Raw genomic sequence first — 13,549 nt, forward strand, 5'->3', positions numbered from 1 at the left:
CAACTGTGGGATTGGGTTCAAGAGCCAAGAGATAATGTTACAGCTATATAGGGCCCTGGTCAGACCCCATTTGGAGTACTCTGCTCAGTTCTGGTCACCTCACTAAGGAAGGATGTGGAAAATATAGAAAGGGTGCAGAGGAGATTTATAAGAATGTTGCCTGGATTGGAAAACATGCCTTATGAGAATAGGTTGAGTGAATTTGGCCTTTTCTCCTTTGAGCGACGGAGGATGAGAGGTTACCTGGTAGAGGTGTATAAGATGATGAGAGGCATTGATCGTGTGGATAGTCAGAGGCATTTTCCCAGGGCTGAAATGGCTAACACAAGAGGGCAGTTTTCAGGTGCTTGGAAGTAGGTACAGAGGAGATGTCAGGGGTTAGTTTTTTTACGCAGAGAGTGGTGAGTATGTGGAATGGGCTGCTGGCGACAGTGGTGGAGGCAAATACAGTAGGGACAGGTACATGGGGCTTAGAAAAATAGAGGTTTATGGGTAACCTGAGGTAATTTCTAAAGTAAGTATGAGGGATGATTGATAAGTTCGTGGCCTAAGGTAGAAGGAGTCAATTTTAGAAAACCTAGCACATTTATTTTTTCTTCATTTACATACTTACTCCAGCGGTGGTGGAGCACACGGATCCCTTCTTTGTAGAAGTTGGCGTCTTGGACCTCCAGAAGTGGTCCACAGCAGGGGTGATTGATAAGTTTGTGGCCTAAGGTAGAAAAAGATGAGTTATTAACTTCATACTTTCTGCATAATCACTTAAAGAGTTGCACTGCACGAGTATGTAACGAGAGCTGTATAACTTATCTCCTTCTACCTTACGCCACAAACTTATCAATCACCCCTGCTGTGGACCACTTCTACAAAGAAGGGATCCGTATGCTCCATGACAGCTGGACGAAGTGTGTACATGTAGGAGGGGACTATGTTGAAAAATAAATTTGCTAGGTTTTCTGAAATTGACTCCTTCTACCTTAGGCCATGAACTGATCAATAACCCCTGGTACAGGTTCGGCACAGCATTGTGGGATGAAGTACCTGTATTGTGCTGTAGGTTTTCTGTGTTTCTACAAACACTCTACATTTCCTTCTCCCATTTGATCTTCCCATACCACAACAGCTTTCTCCCTCCTCCCACACCTTCCTCATCCTCAACCAGCTTCCCTCTCTGTGCAGGTTTTCCCCGATCCACCAGAGGTCATAGGTTAAGGGTGAGAGGTGAAATATTTTAGGGAAACCTGAGGGAGGAGCTTCTTCACTCAGCAGTTGGTGAGAGTGTGGAACGAGCTGCCATCGGAAGTGGCAGACGCAGCTTTGATTTCAACATACAAGTACAGAATGGGAGGTGCAGATGGCTATGATGCATGCAGTTGGAACGATACATAAAAATCAGTTGGGCTTGGACTAGATGGACCGAAGGGCCTATTTCTCTGTTTTGTTCTCTGTGACTCCAAAATCTGTAATTTCCACAGTCAGTGCTTTGCTGCTAATGACTGAACCTCAGAAACTTACAGAATGGGTGAAGAGGCTGCCCAGTGACTGTTCCTGTGCTCAGTGTCACTGGGACGTCCCATCACTGAGCTGATATGGTCTTCTCCATTCTCTTTCACTCAGTCTGTCACTCAACACGTTCATTGTTTACAGGAAATCACAGAACTCACAGAGAAGGGAACCCCGACAGAGGATTCCCCGCTCTTCCTCAGCCTGGTGATGGAGAAAGGCTCCCAGTCCCAGGGAGTGTTTTGGGAATCCTCTGTGGAAATGAGGAATGGATTGGCAAAGATGGACAAAATGCTGAAAGAAGTTCTGGAGCTCGGTATGGTAAAACAACACACTGAACTGAAAATCACATTGAAACATTGTAGACTGAAAAGTGTTACAGAACATAGACCCAGAACATAGATCAGTACAGCACAGGAACAGGCCCTTCAGCCCTCAGTGTTCTTAGCTCATTAAATGTGGCCACAGGAGTTAATAATCAAATGGCCGACTAAACGAATCCAATATTCAGAAGCAATATCAATATCCCTCCATTTTCCTCACACTCATGTGCCCGCCTAAGAGTCCCTTAAAAGTCCCTACTGTATCTGCCTCTACCAAACCCCAGGTGCTCATTCCAGGCTCCAACAAATCGATGTAAAAGAACTTGCCTTTCACACAGAGGTTGCCTTTCTCCTTTGAACTTACCCCCTCTCCTCCTCTGGCATTAGACATTTCAAACCCTCAAAACAGATACTGTCTGCCTACTCTATCTATACCACTCATAATCTTATAAACCTCTACCAGATTTCCTCTCTGTTGTCTCCACCGTTCCAGAGAAAACAACTGGTTTATCCAAACACAAGCCCTCTAATCTTGGCAACATCCTCGTAAACTCTTCTACACTCTCTTCAACTCTTTAACATCCTTCCTAGAATAGGGCAACCAGACCTGTATGAAATGCTCCACATGCAGTTGAATGAGAGTTTTATAAGTTGCAACATAACCACCTGACTTTTGAACTCAGTACCTCAGCTAATAACGTCAAGCATGCCATTTGCTTTCTTAACCCCCCCTGTCAATCTGTGTAGCCACTTTCAGGGACTGATGAATTTGGACTCCAAAATCCACCTGCTGATCGACACTGTTGGATTGAATAGTGTACCGTCTGTTTACATTTGTCCTAGCGAGGTCCACAACTTCACGTTTGGCCTGTTTAAAACTCCATCTGCCATTTCTCTGCCCATATCTGCAACTGATCGACAAGATATCCCATTGTATTCTTTTATCTAGTCTATCCACACCCATGGACATTTTCATCCGGGTTGTTTACATACATCACAGACGGCAGAGGTCCCAGTACAGATCCCCGCAGAACACCACTAACCCAGACCTCTGGTTGGAATAGCTCCCTTCAACCACCACCCTCTGTCTTCAATGGGTAACCCGGTTCTCAATCCAATTCACCATGGATCCCATACATCTTAATCTTTTGGATGAGCTTCCCATGTGGGACATTGTCAAAGGCCTCAGAAAAGTGTGTGAAAACAACTTCCTGAGCTTGACTTTCATCAATCATCCTCGTAACATCATCTATAATATCAATCAAGTTAGTAAGACACAATTTGCTCCAAACAAAGCCATGTTGGCTCCCATAATAAAGCTATGGTTTTACAAATACTCATAAATCCTATCCCTACCACTGACAGTCTACAAATTCCAGGATTATCCCTGGTTCCCTTCTTGAATAATAGATCAACATTGGCTGCTCACCAGTCCTCCAGGACATCGCCAGTGGCTAGGGAGGGCACAAAGATACTGGCCAAGGCCCCAGCAATCTCTTCACTAATAATCTGTGGTGTATCCCATCAGGCCCTGGAGTTTATCCACCTTAATGCTATTTAAAAGCCCAAAGCTACCTCCTCAATTACTTCAAAATACCCGAGCATATGAATACTCTTCGCCTTGATCTGCACATGCTCCACGTCCTTGTTGTTGTAAATATTGATGTACAGTACTCCTTATAAACCTCAGCCACATCCTGTGTATCCAAGCAAATATGTCCCTCCCTCTTTGTCCTTGACTGGTCCCACCCTCTCCCTTGTTATCCTCTTGCTCCTGATGTATGTACAGAATGCTTTGAGATTCTCTTTAGTCATACTTGCCAAGCTGTTTTTGTGGGCTTTCCTAATTCTCCTCGAGTTTTTTTTTTATTTCTTGGAGTTCTTTTCTGGCTTCATATTAATCCTTGAAGTCCCTGTTTGATTCTAGCTTCCTAAGCTTTACCTACTTTCCGTTTTATTCTGGACTACGTTCATGACATCCCTCAACATCCCTGGTTCTCTTACCTTGCCATCCTTGTCCTTCCTTCTGATTGGAACATACCTATCCTGTACTCTGTGTAGTTAGACTTCAAACACCCTCCACATGTTGGATGTGAACTTGCCCAAAAACAGCTGTTCCCTGTTAACTCTCCCTCCTTCCTGCCTAATCTCTCGCAATTTGCCCTGCTCCACTTAATACTCACCCGTAAGGTCTATGCTTATTCCCCAATACCTTTCATTTTCCCCATACTTTCCTCCATTCACCATAAAATTATTTCCAGTCATAACCACCATTTCTGCCCTGGAGAAAAGTCTCTAGCTGTCCACTCGATCTACTGTATGCCTCTGATCATCTTGTACACCTCTATCAAGTCAGCTCCCATCCACCTTTGCTCCAAAAAGAAACCCCCTCACTCGCTCAAAGTATCATCAGAGCACATGCTCTCTAATCCAGGCAGCATCCAGGCTTGCGCGGCCACTCCAGTGAATGATATCTGCAATCTGTCAAGTAGGGTGCCGTGCACAATCCTGATTTGATGGAGACAGACGTGAGAGAACGGAGGAACATCTGGAGAAACTTCTGAAATGCCTTTTTCGCTGCCGCTGTTGCTGTGTGATCCGGAATCTCCAGAGGGGAAGGCCCCGAATCCTCGGCTTTGCTTGTTGCTCAGCGGCCGGGACAGGGTCAAGGCACTCGCAGAGATGGTGTGCGGTGCTCAGTGTCGAAGGGCTGGTCGGAGGCTCGAAGTTTTCATACGGACTCAGGGTCGACTGTGGTCAGGTGCTTCCAATGCATCGACAGTTGTCAGTGCCTGGAGGTTTATGGCAGAGGGAGTTTCTCCCTTCTGCCGCCTGCTATTGGGGACTATCGGGAGTCGATCGGAACCTTGAGAGTTTTTTTTACAGTTCCCATGGTCTGCTCTTTATCAAATTATGATATTGCTTTGCACAGCTGTAACTATATGTTATAATTATGTGGTCTTGTCAGTGTTAGTCTTTGGTTTGTCTTTTTTTGTGCTATCACTCTGGAGGAACATTGTATCATTTCTTAATGCATGCATGCATTTTCTATATGGCAATAAACGAGGACTGAGTGTCCTCATAATCTAATCTAATCTAATCTAACCTCCTCTGCACCCTTTCTATCGTTTCCACATCCTTCCCACAATGAGGCGCTCGGAACCGAACACAATATTTCAAGTGTGGTCTAACCAGGATTTTTAGAGTTAAAATATGACCTCATGGCTCCTGAACTCAATCCCCTAACTAATGTGGCTGACACCCAATTCGTCTTCTTAGAAGTGCCTATCAATGTGTGAAGAGAAATTGCAGGATCAGTGGATGTGGACCCAAACATCCCCCGTTCCACCACACTGCTAACAATCCTGCTGTTAACCCTGTACTCTGCCTTCAAATTCGTCTTTCAAAAGTGAATCACTTCGAACTTTTCCGTGTTGAACTTCATCTGGCATTACTCATCCCTGTTGTGCATCCTGTCAATGTCCTGTTGTAACCTACGACAATCTTCTACACTGACCACAACTCTAGCAATCTCCATATTATCTGGAAACTTACGAATTTCACACTTCCACTTCCTCAAACAAATCATTTCTAAAAAAACCCACTAAAAACAGATCACAGAACAGATCCCTGCACGTCACCACTGGTTACCAACCTCCAGGCAGAAAACACTCTCTGGATTATTATCTTCTGCCTTCTCTGGATAAAAAAAACAACTTTGCATACACCAGACAACTTTCCCTGGATACTGAAATAGCCTATCATGGTGAAACCTATCAAATGCCTTATTAAAATCCATTTTTACCAGATCAACATGTCTCCCTTTATCAATGTGCTTTGTCATATCCTCAAAATACAACACGGCTTCTGAGACATGACCTGCCCCTCTGAAAGCCAGAATGACTATTTCAAATAGGTATCCACATTCTCATAAATAATGTCTCAAAGAATCTTTTCCAATAGTTTGCACACAGAGGTAAGACTCACTAGACTCTAATTTTCAGAGTTATCTCTACTTTTTTTAAACAGGAATAATATTTTCCACATTTGAAAGCTCTGGCACTACTTCTCTGGCCAGTGATAAAGCCAGGGTGCAGCAATCTCTAATCCACGCTTCCCGCAGTGACCTGGGGTATATTGCGACTACACCAGAGCACTTATCTATCCTAATGATTTTCAAAAGTTCCAGCACATCCTCACTCTTAACCTCGACATGTTGTCTCACATCAGCCCATTTAACGCTGTCCTCATAAACGTCACCATCCCACTTGCTGGTAAATACTGAAGTAAAGTCTTCATTCAGGACCAGCCCTACCTTCCTGAACCCCAGCGCATGTTTCACTTTCTATCCCAGACCAGTTCCTATCTTCAAACTGGTCATCCTTTTGTTCTTCACATAAATTAACAATGTCTTGGGAGCTTCCTTAATCTTAGTAGTTAAGTCCTTTCTAGCTCTCCCAACTCCATTCTTCTGTTCGTCCTTGTTTACCATGTAACTCTCTACAGCCCTGTCTGAGCCTTGCTTCCGAAACCTTAAATCGGCCTCTTGACGAGATGTTCCACATCTCTTGGGAACCATGGTCCCTTCACCCTACCATCCTTTCCCTGCCTCAATGGGACAAGCCTATCCAGGACTCCAGGCAAGTGCTGCCACATTTCTGTTGTGCATTTCCCAGAGTGCATCCATTCCTGATTTATTCTCCAAGGTTCCAGCCTGGGAGCATTTTAATTCCACTTCCCACAATCAATTACTGCGGGGAGAGACCGGGACTGTGGGATTCTTTTGGGGCTGACACGGGCTGTTAGATCATAAGACCATAAGATATAGGAGCAGAAGTAGGCCATTTGGCCCATCGAGTCTGCTCCACCATTCAAGCATGGGCTGATCCACTTCATCCGGTCATCCCCAGTCCCCTGCTTTCACCCCATACCCTTTGATGCCCTGGCTAATCAAGAACCTATCTACCTCTGCCTTAAATACAACCAATGACTTGGCCTTCACAGCCACTCATGGTAACAAATTCCACACATTTACCGCCCTCTGACGAAAGTAATTTCTCTGCATCAGAGTTCTAAAAGGATGTCCTTCAATCCTGAAGTCGCGCCCTCTTGTCCTAGAATCCCCTACCATGGGAAATAACTTTGCCAAATCCAATCTGTTCAGGCCTTTTAACATTTGGAATGTTTCTATGAGATCCCCCTTCATTCTCCCAAACTCCAGGGAATACAGCCCAAGGGCTGCCAGACATTCCTCATATGGTAATCCTCTCATTCCTGGAATAATTCTCGTGAATCCTCTCTGAACCCTCTCCAATGTCAGTATATTCTTTCTAAAATAAGCCCAAAACTGCACGCAATACTCCAAATGTGGTCTCACAAGTGCCTTATAAAGCCTTAACATCACATCCCTGCTTTTATATTCTATACCTCGATAAATGAATGCCAACGTTGCATTCACTTTCATCACATCTGGATCAACCTGGAGGTTAACCTTTTGGGGTATCTTGCACAAGGATTCCCAAGTCCCTTTGCATCTCTACATTTTGAATTCTATCCCCATCTAAATAATAGTCTGCCCGTTTATTTTTCCACCAAAGTGCATGACCATACACTTTCCAACATTGTATTTCACTTGCCACTTCTTTGCCCATCACCCTAAACTATCAAAGTCTCTCTGCAGGTTCTCTGTGTCCTCAACACTACTTGCTCCTCCACCTATCTTTGTATCACCGGCAAATTTAGCCACAAATCCATTAATACCTTAGTCCAAATCATAGACATACATCGTAAAAAGTAACGGTCCCAACGCTGACTCCTGTGAAACTCCACTGGTAACTGGCAGCCAGCCAGAATAGGATCCCCTTATTTCCACTCTCTGTTTTCTGCCAACCAGCCAATGCTCCACCCATGCTAGTAACTTCCCTGTAATTCAATGGGCTCTTATCTTGCTAAGCAGCCTCATGCGCGGCACCTTGTCAAAGGCCTTCTGAAAATCCAAGTATACCACGTTAACTGCATCTCCTTTGTCTACCCTACTTGGAATTTCCTCAAAGAATTGCAGTTGGTTTGTCAAGCAGAATTTTCCTTTCAGGAAACCATGCTGGCTTTGGCCTATCTTATCATGTGCCTCCAGGTACTACATCATCTCATCCTTAACAATCGATTCCAACAACTTCCTAACCACTGATGTCAGGCTAACAGGTCTTGCAGGGCGGATGACTGAGTGAACCCCTTCCCACAGACTGAGCGGGTGAATGGCTTCTCCCCAGTGTGAACTGTCTGATGTACCTTTAGTTGAGATGACCGAGTGAATCCCCTCCCACAGTCTAAGCAGGTGAACAGCTTCTCCCCAGTGTGAACGTGTTGGTGACTCTGCAGGTAGGATGACTGAGTGAATGGCTTCCCACAGACTGAGCAGGTGAATGGCCTCTCACCAGTGTGAACTGACTGGTGTCTCTGTAGGCTGGAAGAGTGAGGGAATCTGTTCCCACAATTTGAGCAGGTGAAATCCCTCTCTGCAGTGTGAACTGACTGATGTTTCAGTAGGTGAGATGCCTGAGTGAATCCCTTCCCACAGTCCGAGCAGGTGAATGGCCTCTCTCTAGTGTGAGATCGCTGATGTACCTTCAGTTTAGATAAGCAAGTGAATCCATTCCCACAGTCCAAGCAGGTGAACGGCCGCTCCCCGGCGTGAACTTGCTGGTGAGCCTTTAGGTCACATGACCAAGTGAATCCTTCCCCACAAATTCAGCAGATGACCAGCCTCTGCCCTGTGTGAACTGACTGGTGTGTCCACAGATGCAAAGACCAACTGGATCCCTTCTCATCCACAGAACAGGTGAATGGCTTTCTCCCAGTGGGAACTTGCTGATATACCTTCAGTTGAAATGACCGAGTGAGTCCATTCCCACAGTCTGAGCAGGAAGGTTGATCGAGTGAATCCCTTGCTCCACTTCTTAAATATCTGCGCAGAGACAGCAAAACTGGCATGTTATTCTAGAGATTCCCGCAGACAAATTCCTTGTCATTTTTAACCTGTAAAAAGATTTACAAAATCCATGTGTAGGATAACATTTCAGATGAGATCATTTGAGTTGTCAAGTTGAGATCTGGCATCACACTGTTACAGTGAAGTTCAACCCAAGTTGGAGAGAGAAATCATCTTCTAACTGGGCACAGTGCTGGTATCTGGAATGACCATCAAATTCTCTGATGCTGTTCCTGTCTCTATAAGAACAGGGCATTTCTGCCATCTCCAATCTGTGACCTGGCTCAGATTGACTCTCTCCATTGGTATTATTCCCTGTTCCCACTGAGCTGCATGGGTGACTGGCCCCACAGGAACTGAAACATTCTAATACAAATAGCCAGCAGTGCATTCCACGCACCCACCACTCTCTGTGTAAAAAACTTACCCCGACATCCCCTCGGTATCTATTTCAAAGCACCTTAAAACTATGCCCCCTCCTGTTAGCAATTTCAGCCCTGGGAAAAAAAAACCTCTGCTATCCACATGATCAATGCCCCTCATCATCTTATACACCTAAAACGGCTCTAAACATAAACAAGGAAATTATACATCGCTTTGAGGATTTGTTAGAAGTATACAAAATTATGAGGGTATAGATAGGGTAAATGCAAGCAGCTTTTTCCACTGAGGTTGGGTGGGATGACAACCAGAGGTCATGGGTAAGTGGGGAATGTGAAAATTCAACGGGAACATGTGGAAAAGCTCTTTACTGAAATGGTCGTGAGAATGTGGAATGAGATGTCAGAAAAGTGGTGAATATGAGCACAGTTTCTTCATTTCAAAGAAGTTTGGATGGGAGCCTGGATGGTAGGAGTATGGAGGGCAATGGTCTCGGTGCAGGTAGTTGCATTAGACAGATTAAATGTTTGTTCAACATTGACTAGATGGGCCAAATAGCCTGTTTCCGAACTGAACTTCTCCATGTTTCTATGACAGAGAAGCTGGCCAAACTTGTTTGGAAGGGAAAACTGGTAGGAGTGACAATAGAGTGGCAGTGGCTGGAGTTTCTGAGAGCAATTCGGGAGCTGAGTGATAGATACATCCCAAAGAAGTAGAAGCATTGGAAAGGCAGGAGGACACAACCGTGGCTGAAATGAGAAGCCAAAACCAACACAAAAGCCAACAAGAGGGCAAACAAAAGAGCGAAAACTATTGGGAAGCTTTCAGAAACCAACAGAAGATGACTAAAAAAAAAGTCAGATGAGCTCAGGGTGTGAAATTATGCTATTGTAGTTATCAATGAGTCTTGGTAGCACCCAACAGTCTGCAGCATTTAGAGGAACAAAATATCCGGGGCCTCAATGTCTCTTGAAAACCCAAGTTCCCTGCACCAGTTACATTTCAACTTTTATTTTGACAAGCACATACAAACTCTACCCCCTCAAAATTTCACTTCTGAAGGCCTCCCAGTTACCAAGCACTCCTTTGCCAGAAAACAGCCTGTCCCAATCCACACTTGTCAGATCCTTTCTAATAACATCAAAATTGACCTCTCTCCAACTTAGAATCACACCCATGGTCCTGACCTCTCTTTTTCCAAAGTTACTTGGAACTTCATGGCATTATGATCACTAGATACAAAGTGTTCCCATATACTAATTTCTGTTGCTAGCGCTGGATCATTTCCTAATAGCGTATTGCACACTTCTATGTCAGAAATTCTATGTACTGATTAAGGGCACATTTGACAAACTCTACCCCATCTTGTCCTTTTACAGTATGGGAGTCCCAGTGAATATATGGAACATTTAAAATCACTTACAATATCAAACTTTGTTTCTTGGTATAGTCCGCGATCTCTCTACAAATTTGTTCCTCTCAATCCCTCACTGTTGGCTGCAACCAAGTCCCAGTAATGGCTACAATATCATAATTCCCTGTCCTGAGCTTATCTGGTTTTCCTACGAATCTTCTTGCATTATGATATACACAGCTCACGACAGTCGTCACACCATGCTCAACCTTTTGATTGCTGATTTTGTCTGAGGTCTGAACAACATCTGTCTGGTGTCAATAAAACAACCTCTGTGGGGCAGCTTCTTCCACCAGTCCATCAGACTGATTAATTCAACGCTGAAACAATTATATTTCTATGTTATATTGACTGTCCTGTTGTACATACAACTTATAAATTACTATAAATTGCACAATGCACATTTAGATGGAGATGTAACGTAAAGATTATTACTCCTCACGTATATGAAGAATATAAGTAATAAAGTTAATTCAATTCAATTCACCTTCTCCACTATCTGTTCTGGCATTGTGACCTCCATTACCCCCTGAGACTTTAGTTTAACCCCCTCCCCCCCCACTAGCACTAGCAAGTTTTACCACTAGAATATTAGTCCCCTTCTAGTTCTGTTCCCCTAACTAACAAATCCTGTATCACCCCTTTAACTTTCCACTGCCAGCTAATTCTCCCCAACAGTTTCTAAAGTGGACTACCTGTTGTTGTGTGGGACGGCCACAAGAGTACTCTGCAATGGCTGTTTAACCTCAATCCCCTTCCTGACTCTCACCCTGATTCCTGTGTCCTGCACCTTGGATGTAACTCACCTCTCTTCATGTCATATCTATCACCCCCTCCAGTTTCTTGCCAGAGCATTTGCACACCGTCCATATGTGATTTGCTTGCTAAATGACGCTTTAAAAAGTCAAATTTCCAAATGTCACTCCACTTCTTCCCACTTGCATCTTCTCCAGCAACTTTTGCATTGCCACAATACACACAGGTAACAGGTATTGTACACAAATATTTCCCCTGAACCCTCCCCCAGGTGACTGATGGTGGTGAACTCATTGATGGCAATGCCAATAAATATGAAAGGAAGGGCAGTAGTCTGTCTTATTGGAGTCTGGCACATTTGTGATGCGAAAGCTACTTGTTGCCCAGGGAAAAGGTGTATGTACCCAGAGAGAATGGGACAAAACATGTTCGCACGGGTAGAAAAATTCAGAACAGGAAGAGGTGGAAAAACCAACGTACACAAAATGCTGGAGGAACTCAGCAGGCCAGGCAGCATCTATAGAAAAGAATACTAATGCTGAATTCCTCTGGCATTTTGTATGTGTTGCTTGGCTTTCCAGCATCTGCCGGTGTACAAGATGATGAGAGGCATTGGTTGTGTGGATAGCCACAAGCTTTTCTTCAGGGCTGAAACTGCTAACACGAGGGGGCATTCTTTTATGGTGCTTGGAAGTAGTTGTAAGTTTTTTACACAAAGAGTGGTGTGTGTGTGTGGAATGCACTGCTGGTGATGGTGGTAGAGGCAGATACAATAGTGTCTTTTAAGAGAATCTTAGATAGGTATATGGAGCTTAGTAAAATAGAGGGCGATACGGTAGGGTAATTCTTGGCAATTTCTCGAATAGGTTACATGGTCGGCACAACATTGTGGGCCAAAGGGTCTTGAATATGCTGCAGCTTTCTATGATTCTATGAAACTCAAGGGAAATATCTTCTCCCCCGGAGTATAACTAGTTGCAACTCGTCATCATAGGGAGAGTGAGAGGGGAATGGCAGGGATAGATTGTAAAATACTGATATGGAACAGAGACTGGGCAGGGACCGGATGGACTAGTGTACACTGTGAGTGTGGTAGAGACATTGAGTACCTGCGACATGGCAGTTGATACAGAACTGATGGATCTTTCACAGATCCACAATAGTAAACACCAGTCTAGTTTAAAGCTAACATCAGCAGACCAGACTCCTCCAATGCTCAGTGACCAGGGTTCGGTCCTGGGTGCAATGAGCAGCCGCAAGAACTTCAGAATCTGACAGTAACAGTCCCTCATGATCCTGCAGCTGCCTTCAGTCACCATGATGGTTAAACATTTAACACAGAGCTGATTTGAACTTCCTCCCTGTTGTGAAGTTTCTGGTGCTGCAGCAGCTGGGATGATTGAGTAAAGCTCTTTGCTAACTCCAGACGGAAATGTGGCCTCTACTTACCGTGAACTCATCGGAGCATCACAAGGTAGGTTAACTGAATGAGTCTCTTTGCACACACGGAGCAGGTGAACAGCCGCTTCCCAGTGCAAAGCTGTTGATGTATGTGCGATGGCCGACTGAATCGCTTCCAAAATGAGAGCCAGTGAATGACATCTCACTGCTATCAACATCACGGCAATGTATCCAATCAGATCACGGCCACGGACATGTGTTCGGGCTCTCCTTGTAGAGAGTGGGACGCTGTCTTCTCCAGCATCTCCACCTCCATATTCAAGCATCGGCAGCATTCAAGCGCTGGTGAACTGACAGATACAGCGGAACTAACGTGATGTTGTGTTTGAGATTCCCATACACAGATCCTTTGACTTTTCTACACTGTTAAAAGTTTACAAAACACGTCAGTGGGTGAAGGACAACATTTCAACTCAGATAATTTTAGTCTCCATGGTGCCTTCTGATAAAAACACTGTCACAGCTCAAAACAATTAGTGGGAACAAGACTTCATCTTCTAACTGGCTACAGTTCCGGCATCAGGGACAATATCAAACTCTCCGTTTCCCTCTCTGTATCAAAATGGATTAATCCTACTGTGTTGCCCTTAAGGCATTTATTTGACTTTGTTGGGTCTACGCTTTAAATGATTTGTTTGTAAATTTTCTCGTTAAAGTTAAAGGTTGATAATTAAGTTACAGTTTAACAAAGGTAAATTCATTGTCTACGGTGCAGCGCGGCAT

The 13,549-nt window shown here is 44.3% G+C and overlaps 1 protein-coding gene across 1 annotated transcript in view; it reads left to right on the forward strand.

Moving 5' to 3' along the window:
* LOC140197643 (uncharacterized) overlaps window positions 1-4,891 on the forward strand; it is a 28,179-nt gene extending 23,288 nt beyond the window's left edge. The window contains exon 3 of the transcript XR_011885984.1: window positions 1,648-4,891. The gene's annotated coding sequence lies outside the window, so the exon portion shown is untranslated. The remainder of the gene's footprint in view (window positions 1-1,647) is intronic.
* Window positions 4,892-13,549: the final 8,658 nt, after the last annotated feature.

This window comes from Mobula birostris, chromosome 5, assembly GCF_030028105.1.
Source record: "Mobula birostris isolate sMobBir1 chromosome 5, sMobBir1.hap1, whole genome shotgun sequence".
Lineage (NCBI taxonomy): Eukaryota > Metazoa > Chordata > Chondrichthyes > Myliobatiformes > Myliobatidae > Mobula > Mobula birostris.